Raw genomic sequence first — 16008 nt, forward strand, 5'->3', positions numbered from 1 at the left:
GCAGTGGAAGGAGAGAGGAGGAAATGATCTGACTTTCTATACACAAAATAGTGACAAAAGACGGTATATCTTACATGGAGATGAAAACATTTGTCAGCAGCAGAAGGCGCCACCTTAAAGCATGAATCCATTTTCCTGGAAAACTGATCTCACAGTTACACAAAATCCTAACAATGTAGCAGTGCATTTTTATCCTAACACAAAGTCTTGCTGCAAAATCATGTCAACATGATGTTAGCAGTGAAAGAAGAAAATCATTGCCTGTATTTTATTTAATGCGACATCTGTGTTGTGTTGCTTTAGCATCTCAGCCAGCACATGAAACACCACAGGGAAAACCGCTGTGCGCAGTTATTCCTCCTCAGACTTTTCTCTGCATTCATTAAAAATGAAACGAGCCGATCAGAGCCGAACTCTGTTCTGTGGGACTTTGATCAATTAAAGTGAGAAGCCAGCATCGACTCTTAACACCTTCCACTTCAAACTGCAGATCTGAAGTCACAAAACTAACTCTAATCAACACATGCGTTCCTGCTTTAGCATTTTAAACCACGCTGCAGCTTCACTCTATGTTGGTCACATAATTATGCCCCAATAAACTCACAGCGCCCAACAAAGCTGAAAAACCACTGAGGCATGTCTGTCTCCAAAACCTCGCTCCAAGCTGAATTACATAAGACTCCCACCCAGGTAGGACTGAATCTGATTTAATGTTAAACAGAAACCTTGTATTGCAGCAGAGCAGCAAATTCAAACCGAAGCATTTCACAGACTGCAAAGGACAAGCAGTGTCAGTGCAGTAAAACAAACTGAGTCTGCAAAGATCTAAAGGAGGACAAAAAAAAAAACAGCCAAGTGCAGCTGAGCCGGAGAGCAAGTCATCAAGCAGCCCTGCATGTTCAGCATAGTAATTACAGCTGAGCTGCACCCGCTGATTCACGTGTTTCTGCCACCAGCACACTTGCATATCCACCAGCAGCAAGGAGGCGTTTTGTATCATCAGAGGAATGTGTGGTGGGTAAATAGATGAAAGATGGCAAGGTCATTCCATGTTACATTTGTAATTTTTTTTTTCTTTTTTCTTCAGACCTTTTTGAACAGCTCTAAAAACACTGAATGCAATTAAAAAATATTGTTAATACCAGCTGGTGACTCAAAAAATCCTGGAGGCTTCGTGGAAAACCAACCCACGGCATCACGCTATTCTGCACTAGTCTCTACTTTCTTATAATAAACAAAAAACTAAGCAGTAAAACCACAGATTACAAGAATTCCTGAAAACAGTAACTGCAGACACGTATCCAGCTTGTTTTCTTGATTCTTGTTTGTGATGTATTTACTCTCAGATGCATGTTGCCTTGGATAAAAGCATCTGCTAAATGAAATTGTAGAATTGTAGAATGAAGCTTGTGTGTTCATAATGAATTCCTATAAGCCTGTTAGTCCAACGAGAGGCGAGGCAAAACCCAGTATGTAAATATGGGAATTTTACACCCTCTGATCCGATAAAGGAAAACCCAAAATAAGGTATTATTAAAGGACAAAAACACAAAATGAAGTGTGCTATGAGGGCTACGCTCACTTTACATGCTTGGAGATGATCTTCACAGCTGCCGTGAAGCCTGTTGTATCCAGTCCTCCAAGACTACAACTTAAGTACAGACTTGCTGTTTTCTTTGGATCTTGTAAAGCCAATAGAATTCTAATCAGTAAAATATGAGACGCACAAATCAGCCGTTGGCAGTTCAATAGCAGTGCAAAAAATGAAAATGATTTGAGCTACGAACACGTACCTTTTCTTTGAATCTGGGAAGGTCGTAGTGGTTGTCATCAGTACAAGGCCAGGAGAGTGAAATCCGAAGAGAGGCAGCAGCATCATGAGCTCCTGAAGATGGTCACATTGTTTTAAAAAAGAGGAACTTTTACCCCTATGACAAAATTAAAGAAAAAGAAACGCACATTTAGAATAACTGCTTTCTTGGAAGCATAAAAGAAAGCCAAAAAATTGGGGAAATACAGCTCGAAACCAGCCAGAGTCAACTAATTGTCCTGCCACCAAACCAAGGCAACCAAAGACCACCGTGAGTGAGAACATCAGCGACAATACAACATGGACAGGATTTTCCAAAACTAACGATAATAAACACAAAAGCAGCAGGTCTCCATGGCTTCAACCACAGCATGTATAGAAACAGGTTCCATTTTTCTGTCATCTGACCAAAATCTTATTGGTTGGACAATCTACTGTACAAAAACCACATCAGCATTCATTATTCTTGTGCGATGTCGGACCACCGATTTAGAGCCAAGACCAATGACATCACCACGATTCTCTCACGATTACTATCTTTCATCTGTGCACAGTGTGTAGTGGCTTTACGGGAAAGTCTATTCTGAACAACGTAACTGTCAAAATCTAGAAGCTTCATGATTGTTGTTCAAGGTTTTGATACGGGTAACCAATCTGACTTGTATGGACATGGTCACAGAGTTGCCTATGAACTTACGTCCTCATTATATTCTACATTTTCTTCAATGCAAGAGCTCGTGATCTTTCACAACATCTGCTGCTCGATTGAAGATCCTCTCAAAATGCCTCCTCCGACTCTGCTCCTCCATGAGCCTCTTAACAGCAGCATCACAAAATGAAACATTCATGGCGTTTGACAACACGTCAACCACATCATCTGTCTGAGGGAAAATCTGAAAATCTGCTAAAATGGAAAAAGCACACATTGACAGTCTTCTAACTTTGTCTTCAGCTCCTGTCTGCATCCACCTCTCTGTGACCCTTCACTCATGCTGCAGGTAATTGCCTCATTAGCAACGGCAGCACTACTCTCCTCAAGAAGCCAAGATAAATACAGATTATTATGCTGCAGGCCGCTTTATGAAACACGATACACATTTTAAAGTCAAATTTCATTCCGGCTGAATTCAGTAACACATTATAATACCTCAAAAATGCCCACGGGATTCATGTCTGCTCGTGTAAAAGGAAAAAAAAAATATTTTCACACATTAATCGAACGTGTTTCTGTAACCCATTCATACTTCATGTACTTGTCTCAGCCTCATTCTTCATCCTGTGAAATAACCTTGTTAAATAAATGTGTCATCACTGGTTTCAAATCTGTAAAAACAACATTGATAATGGGGTGAAAAAATGCACAGCACACATACAGGAAAGTGAGAATAAGAATCTGTTGTGATGGTTAAACAGCAAACAATTCATTCCTCGAGGAGGAAACGAGGGAAAGATGAAATCCTACACAGTTCACTGTAAAGTCTGCTTCACTGAGGCTTTAGCAGCCACCTTTGAACCAAATGAAAAAATCAATAAAAATTCAGAGTTTAATACAAAACACTGAATTGTACCAACTGCAGGAATATCATTACAAAATGAATTTCTTCATATCAAATAAATGAGGCTACCGATGAGCTGTTATGTTTTGACATGTAAACATCTGAAGGCTGCATTAATTATGTTTCATTTGGTTGGCTGTAAAATTGTCATTGTTGTGAATATTTAACTTTAACTTCATGAAGACAATTTATTTCTTGTAAGTTACTAAGATAACATTTTATAAATTATTGCATATCTGATTACTTTAAATATTACAATTAAACCAAGCAATATTATTGATGTTATAAATGTTTCTGAATCCTAAAAACATGAAGATTCAGAACTCACAATATTACACAGTGCTGTGATAGAGTATTTGCTGATATCATCCATTTTTGTGTATCTGCCATGCTGAAATGGTTCAGTTTGATTGAAGGAAAAATGTTACCCAGTCCAACTTTGCCCAAGGAGAAAAAGTAACTGCCACCCTGAACTTTACTAACGGGTGGGACCATCCTTGGCAAACATCTGTGATAGATTGTGATTTGTGTTTTATATGACTGTGAAGCAAATCTGGCTCACTCTTCTGTGCAGAACATTTTGAATTCTGCCACGAGACGGTTTTCGAGCATGAACTGCTCTTTTAAGGTCTTGCCACAGCATTTCAGTTAGAAGACGCTAAGTTAAAGCCCGGACTTTAATTTACTTTTGAGCAACACATCACACTATGACGTTTTTACAGTGATGGTTCTACTATGGAACCAGTTTGACATGTTCAGGTGTTCTATGTGTGAAAACTCAGAGATTTCAGGTATCAGAAGGTGGTTTTCAACTTTCTTTGTTAACTTTCTGCTTCAACTTTAAACTAAATTTACTTCACTAAGCCAGCCCTCTGGACTTCCAGTAAGCTGTGTTCCTATTGGCTGTCCAGGAGGCTGCTTGGTGTAATCAGGAACACCTGAGCAGCTCAGTGTCTTCCTGCTTTATGTCTGCAGTCAAACATTTCCTCTGCTTCTCTTCACTGAATCTGGTTCGGCTCTGTTGCTTTAGTTTGTTCTTTAGGTGTTGGCTTGCAGCTTCCAGCAGTAAAATCCTCTTTAATGTGTTTCTTGGTGTGTTTTAGGGTTTTGTACTGGATAGTTGTTTTGGTAAATGTGGTTCTTTAAACCACAGTTATCACATGGTGCTCATGTGTGCAGTGATTAGTGGATTTGGTGCAGCTGAGTTGTGTCTTTATCTTGGCTGTAGTGAGTCTTTAGAGGTTTTTGGTCAGACACTTTCTGTATTCTTGTTTGTGAACCAATGTTGGTTGTCCAGAAGGTAAGAGTTCCTGTCCTGATTCTGATTAAAGAGGTTTTCTGGTAGGGTGCAGGAGACTTTAGCGTTTGGGTTGTGCTAGTTTGGTTTATGTACGGTTTCATTTGGACGACTATCTTGAGGCCCCTCCATGTGGTTTAGTGAGGTTTTCTGGAACAGTTCTACAAAGGAACCTGCAGCAGAAGAGACTTTAAGAGTTTTTAGGAAGTTCTGGAGACCAGACTTCAGAGCAGCAGAAACATTTGTCAGCAGTTTGAGCAGGAGAAGGTGAGCTTCAGAGTAGAAATGAGAAGGAAACCTTCTTGACCTGTGTGATGAGGTCCAGTACAAAGAGTTTGAGCAGATTGTGAAGAGTCTGTAGTTCTTTGATCCGAAGGCACAAGAAGAGTCGACTCATTAAAGGAGAAAACGGGAGATATTGTTTGTTCTTCTGTTGTTCTGCAGTTTCCTTAGACTGAATATCAAGTTTCTAATTTAAATGATTTACTGTGTGAGCCCAAGAAGACTTTAATAAATTCCCTCCATCCCCTGGATACAACAGATTTTATTACCATGTTTAAATCTTTTTTTTTATGTTTTTGAGTTTTAATCATAGTTTTAGCATAATTTTTTCTTTGCTTGCTTAGTTTTGTCATCTGTGTGAAAGGTGCTAAACAAAGTTGAATTGATAAAATGAATAATTGACTAACTTGTGATTGTGACAACAGAAGTATTTTCATTGTGATTTAGGGGTTTGTTTCATTTTTAAGGTTGGGGTTAAAATCTTGAAAAAAAAAAATTAAAGAAATAAACTACATTAAAAAAGAGTCAGAGAAATTTATTGTCATTGCACACTTCAGTATACAATGAAAGCAATTAAATCAAAGGAAAAACATTTAATACAATAAAACTTTAAAAAGAAAATGAAACATTAAATAAAATTAAATTCTTTTCAACAGGCAAAATATTTAGATAAGAAGATACAACATGTAATTATGAAACTAAACAAAATTTTGAACTAAAATATTCAATGAAGATGAAATATTTTAGATAAACATTTAAAAAATAAAATTAAACAAGAATATTAAACATTTAAAAAATACTAAACATTTACACTATTAAACCTTTAAAAAGACAAAACATTTAAAAAATTAAATGTCTAATTAGAAAATTAAATCTTAGACAAAATAAATGGGAATTAAACAGAAAATACAATGAAGCATTTTAAAAGAAAATTAAACATTAAAAGGTGAAAAGAAAAACCTTAGACTTAATTTAAAAATTAAACACTGGGAAAGAAAAGGAAATTTTTCAAACAAGCTGAAAAAACAACAATTAAACATTAAAAAGACGAAACATTTCAAAATCAAATCAGACATTAGAAAAGAATAAAAGGTGAGAAAAGAGTAAAAAAAACTAAACATTTGAGAAGAATCAAACTAAAGACAAAACATTTGAAAAGACACCAGTTAGACTTTAGAAGATCAAATTAAACAGAACAGACAATGAAACGATCAAAAAGAGCAAAAACAGATAAAGGTCTTAAAGCGTTTTCTAGTCTGAAATGAAAACTTCAAGTTGTTTCTCCAAACATTTCCTCTTTTTATGTTCTTGGTTTGATTGTTGAAAGATTTACTCAGAACTCATTTCAGAAAACTGCTTTCCAGATAAAGTCTACTCGTAGTTGAAGGCATCGATCAATCTAATGTTACCTTCTGTTCTCCATAAACTTTACTGTTCAGTGAAGAGAATCAAAGTTTGTTCAGGATTTCTAAAGAACCCACAGGTGAAGGTCTGAGAAGAACTCAGATGGATGGTCTAAATGTGAAATCAAGACTCCTGGTCACAAGTTTTAAGACTTCTGTTAACCAGAAAGTTCAAACTAACAGAGAGGTACTGAGAAAAGTTTAGGATTTCAGTCCTCAGACTGTCTAAAAGTTCAAACTGACAGGGATCTACTCAGGAACTTAGAAGATATCAGTCCTTGGACTGTCTGAAAGTTAAATCTAACAGAGATCTACTGTGGGACTTAGAAAATTTCAGCCGTCAGACTGTGTGAAAGCTCAGGTCCTGAGGACTCGGGAGGTCTGGAGGCTTTGGAAAGTCTTGGAACTGAGGGTTCAACCCTCCAGCACAAAGGCTGAAGTCCAACCTCCTGAGAAAAATGGTCGAGTCAAGACTCAAGTTAAAAAAAAAAACCTCGAAAATGGCCAAAAATCGATGATAAATGCGCAAAAAAAGAAGAATTAGTATCTGAGTGAGTAGCTCAGGGGGATAAGAGGAGAAACTACCAAGTGGAAGGTAGCAGGTTCAAGACCCACCACTGGCCCCTATTTCTTCTTTGGCTTTGTCTAAGTTTTTCAAAAAAATTAAGAAGGGTCTGGTCTTGAACCGGCAACCTGCAGCTCCATAGGTATATCCTTAACTCACTGAGCTACAGATCAGATAAAAAGAAATAATTTCGTCGTCCCTTTGACATCGTAGTTTCTGTTCCTAATAAAGTGACCACATGGGTGGAGCCAAGGCGGAGTCTGGGTGGAGTCAGGGCGGAGAGTAGGAGGGGAGGTGGGTGGCGGCCTCCCCCCTCTACCCCCCCACCTCCCCCTTCTACTCCCCACCGCCCACCACACCTTCCCCCGCCCGACGAGTTTTTCGAAAATCTGAGTCTCGACAGGTTTTCTCGAGTTTCTCGAGTTTCCACCAGGTCGGAGGCAGAAGAACTTGTCATGAAGAGGTGTTGAAGTAGGATGGAGTGACTTTTTACAGCGATGAGAAGGAAGACGACTAGAAGAGCAGGTCTTTAACCAGCATCCCTAAAATCCATGGAGTCGGCTCCAGAGAAATGAAGGGAGGTCAACTTTTATCAGCCTCCATCCAGATGTTCAACTTGATATCTTTAGAGATTTTTAGCACCACAAACCTTTAGTATTACACTTTATTATCATTTATTAGGACTTTAATGGAAACCACCAGCAGATTGAGTTTTTTGTTGAGAAACTTTATTCTTGTGGGACTGCAGGATTTAAAACTGTTCCTTCTATTTGACCTCATGTTTATTAGTTTTAGTGGAGAAAGTTATTTTAATTGTCGATTAGTCTCTTAAAAAACAATTAATACATTGGATTAGTCAGGAGGTTTAAATTTCTTCTTATTTTAAATATGACAAAAAATATTTAAGAAAAGCATCTTGAGACAATTTAACCTGTAATTGGCGTTATATAAATAAAATTGAATTTAAATTGTATGTATCTTGTAATATTGGAGGAATTCAGCCATATATGTTGGAAAACACATTTTCTTTGTCCATTAATCTGTTAATTGTTTTCTCCAGTAATTAATTTCTTGTTTTGGTTTATAAAACATCAGACTCAAATGTATTCAGTTTACTGTCATAAAAACCAAAAAGATTTACATTCATGATGCAAGAATCAGGCACTTTTTCACTTTTTTGAATCTTAGTTTAGTCAGAAAGATAGTTGATAATGTGTGAATTGTTGCAGCTTGTGAGCTGTAAAAGGTTTTAATCTTTGGGGCAGAGTGTCAATAAACATTTAGAAACCAACATCAACAAAACACTCAAAGATTTGAACTTCATTAAAGGGAAATCCAACTTTTGCATGACAATGTCGAATTAAAGGACATTTATTTCCAACGTGTATGTGTGATATTCATCCTCTGGAGCTTCTCTTCACATCGTCTTCCACCTGGACTGGTTTGGTCGGGAGCATGTGCAACAAACATCTCAAAAACTGCACGTTAACATCAATGAATGACACTGAAGTTTAATCTCTACATAAATGAGACTGTAAGAGTCTGGATGTGCTGCTCTGTCATTAACTCCTAAGTTTAGGGAAAGTTCAAACAAAAGAGGACAGTTCAGATAAGACTTGAGAATGAGCTGATTCTGAACAAACATCTCAGACTTTCTGAGCTTCAGCACCTCTAGCAAGATATTTTAACAACAAGCAACTCAAGAGATCCAGAAGTTGGAGAGAGTTAGCTTTAGCTGAGCCACAGAACATGTGGGACGCTAACCTAGCAAACATTTCAGACTTTGCTCTGTGAATTCTGAGGAATAATTTCCTATTTAATGACAGAGCTACACATCTGAACTCAGTCTCATTAAAACAGACTCTAATTCAGTGTCATCCATCCATATTAAAGTGCAGTTACCCAAAATGTTTGTTGCATGAGCTCCAACAAAACCTGTCCACTTTGACAAACAGGAAGTGGAAGATTCCAAGCAGATTTACAGAAGGGGGAACCGGACTGTACTAAGTGTGGTCAAGTATACAGGGGTGTTTTGTGGGTTTTTAAGGCTGGCTGAATCCCAAACCGCCCCCTACACACTCCCCCTCCACTACCGAGTGTCACTCCAAAAGAAGTCACACTGGCAGCTGTGGAGGGCACCTATTATTGAAGGGGGAGGGTATAAATACGATCGTCAGGAATGGGATGCCCTGTCGCCTCACCAGAAAACGGAAGACGTCATTGCCATGGTAACACAAAGACGCCTACTGTGCATAGCTGTAGCGCTGTGGCACAGGTTGCAACTAACAAGGATCGCTGCTGCTTCCAGAAGATGAAAACATCCCACTTTTTTTCACTCACATGTTTTCCAATCCTATTATCTGGCATTTCAAATCCAACAAATGAATAAATGAATTCTGTCAGTTGTGTTCAAATTTTAAGGTGTCAGGGGGTGCACAATTAAATCAAATGTCAGCAAAGAAGAAGATTTGTTTCTTTTGATTTATCTTTTTACACCACTCTTTTTGTGATGTTCTGTCAGTGTGAAAAAGGCGTGGGAGAAATAAAGGACGCATGTGGAACTCACATCAATATATTTGTTTCCTCCTCCATTTCGACGTTGCACTTCCTGAAAAAGTTGTCCAGAGTGAGCATCGATGCAGACTCGCTATTTAAGGGCTGAACAGTCCACTCTCCCTCCGCACTACGCGGTTTGGGACGGCCCTTAATATGGAGGACCCTCCGCGGGAACGCGCAAACGGAGGGGTAGTGTGTAGGGATAGTGTGTATGGGGCGGTTTGGGATTCAGCCGTCGATAATGATTATTAGTGCGATATTTGGAGCAGATATTCATTTGCAGTAAATGATCTTGGAGTTAAACTTAGAAGAACACAAACTCTCACAGAAAACTTTGTTGATACGTTTTTGTTTTGTTTACAGATGTTAAGTTAAAGGAGTTTTATTTGTGACGTATAACCAATCAAATCACTCCAGAAGACAGAGCGACCACATGTAGATAAAGGTTCAGAGTCAAAGCAACGCCATTTTTAAATGTATTTATTTCTGTAAATCGGTAAAAAAAATGATAATCAGTAAATCAGTCAGCCCACAATTACTACAATTCTACAATGTATGTCTCTTTCCTTTGACTTATTTGTACATTTTTTTTATACCAAAGGCTATACTATGATGTTTTCTCAGAGACATACTATGCTACTCTGTTTGTTCTGGTCCTGGGCCACTGCACTCCTCTGTTGTTTTCTGGATTGTACTCAGCTTCATGCCTTCGTCCACCCGGCCTCCGTTTCTGACATATCTTTTTTAATATATATGTATGAATTATATTGATAGTCTATATGTGACTTATATAATAATTTTCTCTGATATATAACTTTTATCTATTATATATATATGTGAATGATGTTGATACTCCATCTATGATTTATATCACTTCTATTTATTGTTTTATATAGAAATATGTGTTCATTAATCAGTATTTTGTTTATTTATGTATATATAGCATAATCATATATTGTCTCTTCAAATTATTAAAATAATTGACTTTACTGCCATTATCTGCTTCTCTAACATATATTAGTCTGTGTGTGTTACAGTGTTTGCAAAATACCTGTCTACAGTCAAGCTTAATATCAGAATATTCTATTACCTATTATTATTATGATCTATTATTCCTGCTATGGATATTAAAATACGCCGAACCATTGTCCTGTATCATAGCTACATGTATGACGTTTGCAGCAAAAAAATAAAAAACGCGTGAAAATCAGTTTAATATTCAGAGTTAAGATGGATTAAATGCGCTGTCAAACAGCGCTGAGTGGAGCGGATGACCGGACCAAGATGGCGGCCCCACCGCTCGTCAGCCCCAAAAGGCAGGAGCGGTCGATGCGGCGTCTACTCTTTATTATGTCTATGACATTACCGACAACAGCGTCCATGGAGTGACCGGAAGTTAGCCGACCTAGCGGAAGTGCTAATGAGATCTGCTCTGGCACGGATTATTACCGTCACACATGCAGCTTTGAAAGTAAATCTTGTCAAAGACACAGAGCTGTAGCTCCGTTTCAGTGTGAGGTCTAATGTTTCTCTGTGTGACTGTGTCTGACTTCCTCTAATAAAACCCTCCTGTTCACTGGTAGCTGCAGCCATAGATATATATCTATCTACTGATTCATATCTGTGCACGCTTGTCTGGTCCGATGCAGTCTCGATGATGACGTTTCATGAGTACATGAGAACTCAAGTACGGACAGTTACATACTGAGAAACAGTCACAGTCTTCTTACCGCAAAGGTACAAAGCTGCTCATCTTCTCCTCTGGCATCAGGAAACCTTCAAAGCTTCTTCAAATCCAAACGAAATACAATCAAAAGATCAAACTAACGTCATTGGTGCATTCAGGTGCAGTCGGACGACGAAGTTGCGTTCAGGAGCGTCGGAAATCTGAGTATCAGTAATGTAAAATTCCTACGAAAATTTTCGGTGGGCAAATGGGATGGCCAATCAGATCACAACTGTTAGCCAGCAGCTACTGCTCGATGAAAAAGGAACACGTAAATCGGAAAGGAGTCAATATTAACTCTACTGAAAGGGCATAAAAAACACATTTTTAGTGGTTTGTTTTAAAGTATTTTCAAGTCATAATTTCTTTTATTTTCCTGTACCTGTTTGCTAACACTGTACCGAAGTCCTTCAACATTTCTTCTCTACACACACAGCTGTAGACATATGGAATCCCAAATTGTCATTTAAAGAAGGTGATGTCAATAAAATATTCTGATTGTTGATTCGTCAACAAAGCCAACTTATTAGGCACCATTTTAAGTGTTTTGGTCAAAAACAGATAAACATAAACAAAATGAAGCACATTAGTTTAATCTCCAGATCCCGCCCTCTTCTGCTTACAGATGAAAATGTAATTTTAGTTTTATTTTCCAAAGAAAAGAGAAAATGATCATGATACTTACATTTAAGAGTTAACAAATGACATTTTCTTTATAAAGCTAAAATATTATTAGTCAAAACAGAATTTTTCAGATACTTGAAACATGAGTAAATTTATAATACAGAAATATTTTATTGTTCTTATATATTGCTATTGCTAGTCTCAAAGCCTTTTAAGATGTGTAGAAGGGGAGTTATGGAGATTGTAGAGGGCATTTTTGTGATGTTTCAAAACCAAACACAGCACAACGATCTCAAAATGTGCACCATTATCACCATATTTAAATGACTGTTATGACTCCCACTTTGCTCTGTTAGTCAAGTTTCCACTCTCGCTGTTTTCAACTATAAACACTTCTATCTTCTGTGTAACTGAATAAATAAACTTTTTATTTTCTAGTAAATCCTTGCCCTAACTTCGTAGGCTAAGATACTGTTGTTTCTCACTTTTAGTAATAAAAGGTAAATGCGTTTGTTTATGCAAACAGATACAACAAAGTATGCCCATATTCTGACTAATAATAAAGGCTGAGGTGAATTTTTGGCTCTTGAACACATATAAGAACCATCCTTCTTTATTCATGAGCATAAATTACACCATTGGGAAATTTCAAACTGATATGCTGATAATACAATTTGATTTCAATTAGCTTTTTCTTAAGGGTTCAATGAATTTTACTGGAAAATTTGGGAAACTGTTTGATCCAAATACTCAGGTAAGATGTGAATCTGTTGAGTCAGGTTACTTTCTGTCAGTCACAGGATTAAAAGAAATGTAAAAATAAAGATGAGGCACTAAAAACAATTGAACTGTCTATGAATTTAGATTCTACAGAGTAAAATACGTAAGATTTGGTTTCTAAACAAACTTATGGCCAAGCTTTACTTGTTAGATTCCATGATTAGTTATTTCCTTGCTTGTGAAGCCCATAAACCTTAATAATCTCTCTTTGTTTGCATATAAAAGTAGATGATGCACAGTTTGAATGTAGCTCAGCCACTGCGTGATCTCTCTGCACTGTATGTTCTGCTGATGCATTTTTAAATTATGCAACATAACGCAGCTCCGAGCAGAAACTACCAGTTATTGTTTACATATGTGACTCGTGTCGGTTTCAGCAGCGGCAGCATTTTGTGCTCAGCCTCCTGCAGAAGCAGCAGAGCTGTACTGCAGAGATAACAGATAGCACAGATCGGATTGTGATCGGAGGAGCCTGTCAGTCCTAAAAGCAGAGATAAAGCTGCAGCCCGAGCGAAGCGTGGCGTATTCTGAGGCGGGAGGTGAAGAGACTGAATATGAGAAAGATAAGGAGAAATGAGAGGACGAGGACAATGAAAGGGAAGGGAGGCATTAAAAGAGGGTTTCAGGTGCAGCTGCAGGCGTAAACACAGTAATGAGATGACATGCAGGTATGTCGCCATTTTAAATGCAAAATAAACCCAGAGACACATTCGAGCATCAGCAGAGCCAGGACACAAGTACAACAATGAAAGCAGCTCTACATAAAAGGTTAATTCTGCTTTAATGCAGCCTGGTGTATTTCTATGTACTGTGACTATTGTGGCTCTTTGGGTCACACTACTGCATAAAAAGGTTTGTATCAGAGCAAAAAGTACGTTTCCATTAACTTTTTCTGATGCAATGCTTCAAAATGTGCATAGAAACACAATACACAACTATAATGCCAACATGCAGGCATTTAGCAAGAATAATGTTGGTCAGGTTCACCATTTTAGCATGCTAGTATGCTAACATGTGCTAATTAGCACAAAGCAGAACAGAAAGGCTCCTGGGAATATCATTAGTTATGTTTAATTAGCTGTTTAATTTAACCATAAATGAAACTGAACTTTTGGTCTGATTTTGGTGCAGGATGAAAAGTCGAAGCTAGGATCGCTAAAACCTATTAAGTTTAAATCTCTAAAACACAACAGGGCAATCCTGCCTCCTACAAATGATGTTCATATACAAGAATTCCTTTAAAAAATCTTAAGATTTGAAAAAAAGATCAAAGGATTAACATTATTATTACATCTTATTCTCAGAGAATCATGAAGGCCTGAAATAAATTTAACAGAAATCCATGAAATAGATGTTTAAAGATTTCAGATAAATACAGCTTTTAACTGTAATGTTTGAATCAATTGCCATCAGTGTATAGATTTTTTACATTTGAAAGAAAAACAGGATACTTTAGGGACTCAAAATTATATTCTTTTTTCCTGTTTTCTTAAAATTTAGATAACAGAAACAATTATTGATTTACATGTAGGGCATTAAAAAGAAAACAAAGATCAAAACTCTAAACATTGTCTAGATTTAAAAAAAAATGTATTTTTACAAGTAGTAATTTCTTTTTCCTTTAAAAACAAACAAACATGTTACCATATCTGTATCTGATCAGCACAGTTCCTCAGAAAATGAACAGATTTTTGTTGTCTTCAAACATTGAAATCCAGTTGGTTTCTCTCACGAGATGCTGATCTTTTAAGAATCAAATTCATATCATGTTCAGCAGGAAACTTTCCTCAACAAAATGCTGTCTTACCAAGATGCTCTCTGGCAGCATCTCTGTGCTGATGCTGCCTCTGGCTTTTTCAGCAGGTGAGCGCAGCGAGTCTATTCTGACTTCAACAAGGTGTCTGAGGGAGGTGAGAAACGCTCATCACGTGCTTCTACAGCTCAACATGGCAGCCTGATGATGTGACAAAGCAGAGCTGTAAAATGTTCCTATTATAAAGTCATGTTGGAAAGAAGACTATTTCTGTCCAAGTGCAATTTGACTGAAAAGCAGAGCTCAGTATGAAAGTTGACTGAAAATACTTCGATATTAACTGTTGTACGCTACCAATGCAGCAGTAGCTGCCCACATGCTCAGCTGTTTGGTTTTACTCTGATGAAAACAAAAACAGGATAAATCTGGCTTTAAGCCACATCAGACCCAGCAGTCAGCTGCTGTTTACATGCACCTCACAGGACTGCAAAACACCCCCAAAACTTTGGCAGCTTCTCAATCAGCACAAATCTAAATACAATACAGTTAAGGACAAAGTATTTGGAAAGTTACACATTATTTGCTTGCAGACTATTTGCCTCAGCAGGTTCATCTTGTTATAAGTTTATGAATACCATTAAAATCTGAGCTTTAATTTGAGTGAGTTTACAGCATTGTAGAAAGAACTGTGTGGGAGAAATGACCTTTTCAAGACCGAGGCTCAATCTGTGAAGGTTCAAAAGTGAGTTGACTCTTAGTTGTTTCAGCGTTAGTGCAGAGAGCTCACATGTGGATCAGAGCTGAACCTCAGAGGGAGGTGGAGTGCTGGACTATGATTAAAATTTGTAATTGCGATTGTTATACATGAAATTAAATACTGAATTTAAAAACTGAATAAAAAAAATACACTAATCTTTAGATGCAAACACTTTAAACAAATAAAGTTATTTTTAACAGCAACATTTCTTTTGCATAGTAGCAGTTAAAATCCATCCATCCATTCTCTATACACCGCTTTATCCTCACTAGAGTCGCGGGGGAGGGGCTGGAGTCTATCCCAGCTGACTCGGGTGAAGGCAGGGTACACCCTGGACAGGTCACCAGTCTGTGGCAGGGCTATATATACAGACAAACAATCACACTCACATTCATACCTACGGACAATTTATAATAGCCAATTAACCTCAGCACATTTTTGGACTGTGGGAGGAAGCCGGAGTACCTGGAGAAAACAGCATGTTAACATGTACACATCTATATTCAGATTTTTTCTGAACGGGTACCAACAGAAACATTTTTATTTTGTCTCATAAACAGTCTATGTTCAGTAGCGACAGTGGAGAGTAACAGGAAACGTGGGGGAGAACAACAACTGACTGTTTGACAGTCTTGAACCCATTACCACTGCGTCATGTCCTACAGTCCTGGTTTATATCATCACACACAAAGAAACTTCCAGTGATGCAGGTTGAGGCTCATACATGTCATCATTCGTTGCGATCCTAAGAACGTTCCTCAGATCTACATCTTCCACAGTAATAATCAGAATGCAGTCTATAACCAACTATTTAGCTGCAACATTTGTTAGCTTGTCTTTTTTTTTTTTAGTTTATCTCTACTTCTCCCATACGCTGCATCCAACCAGTCTGCTGAAGC

General features: G+C 37.7%; 1 long non-coding RNA gene across 1 annotated transcript in view; it reads right to left on the reverse strand.

Moving 5' to 3' along the window:
• Positions 1-11383, reverse strand: part of LOC110954133 (uncharacterized) — a 12031-nt gene extending 648 nt beyond the window's left edge. The window contains exons 1-2 of the long non-coding RNA XR_002595906.2: positions 11200-11383; positions 75-1928 (exon numbers count right to left, since the gene is read on the reverse strand). This is a non-coding gene — a long non-coding RNA (uncharacterized LOC110954133). The remainder of the gene's footprint in view (positions 1-74; positions 1929-11199) is intronic.
• Between the last annotated feature and the right edge of the window lie 4625 nt (positions 11384-16008).

The sequence above is a fragment of the Acanthochromis polyacanthus genome, chromosome 21 (genome assembly GCF_021347895.1).
Source record: "Acanthochromis polyacanthus isolate Apoly-LR-REF ecotype Palm Island chromosome 21, KAUST_Apoly_ChrSc, whole genome shotgun sequence".
NCBI lineage: Eukaryota > Metazoa > Chordata > Actinopteri > Pomacentridae > Acanthochromis > Acanthochromis polyacanthus.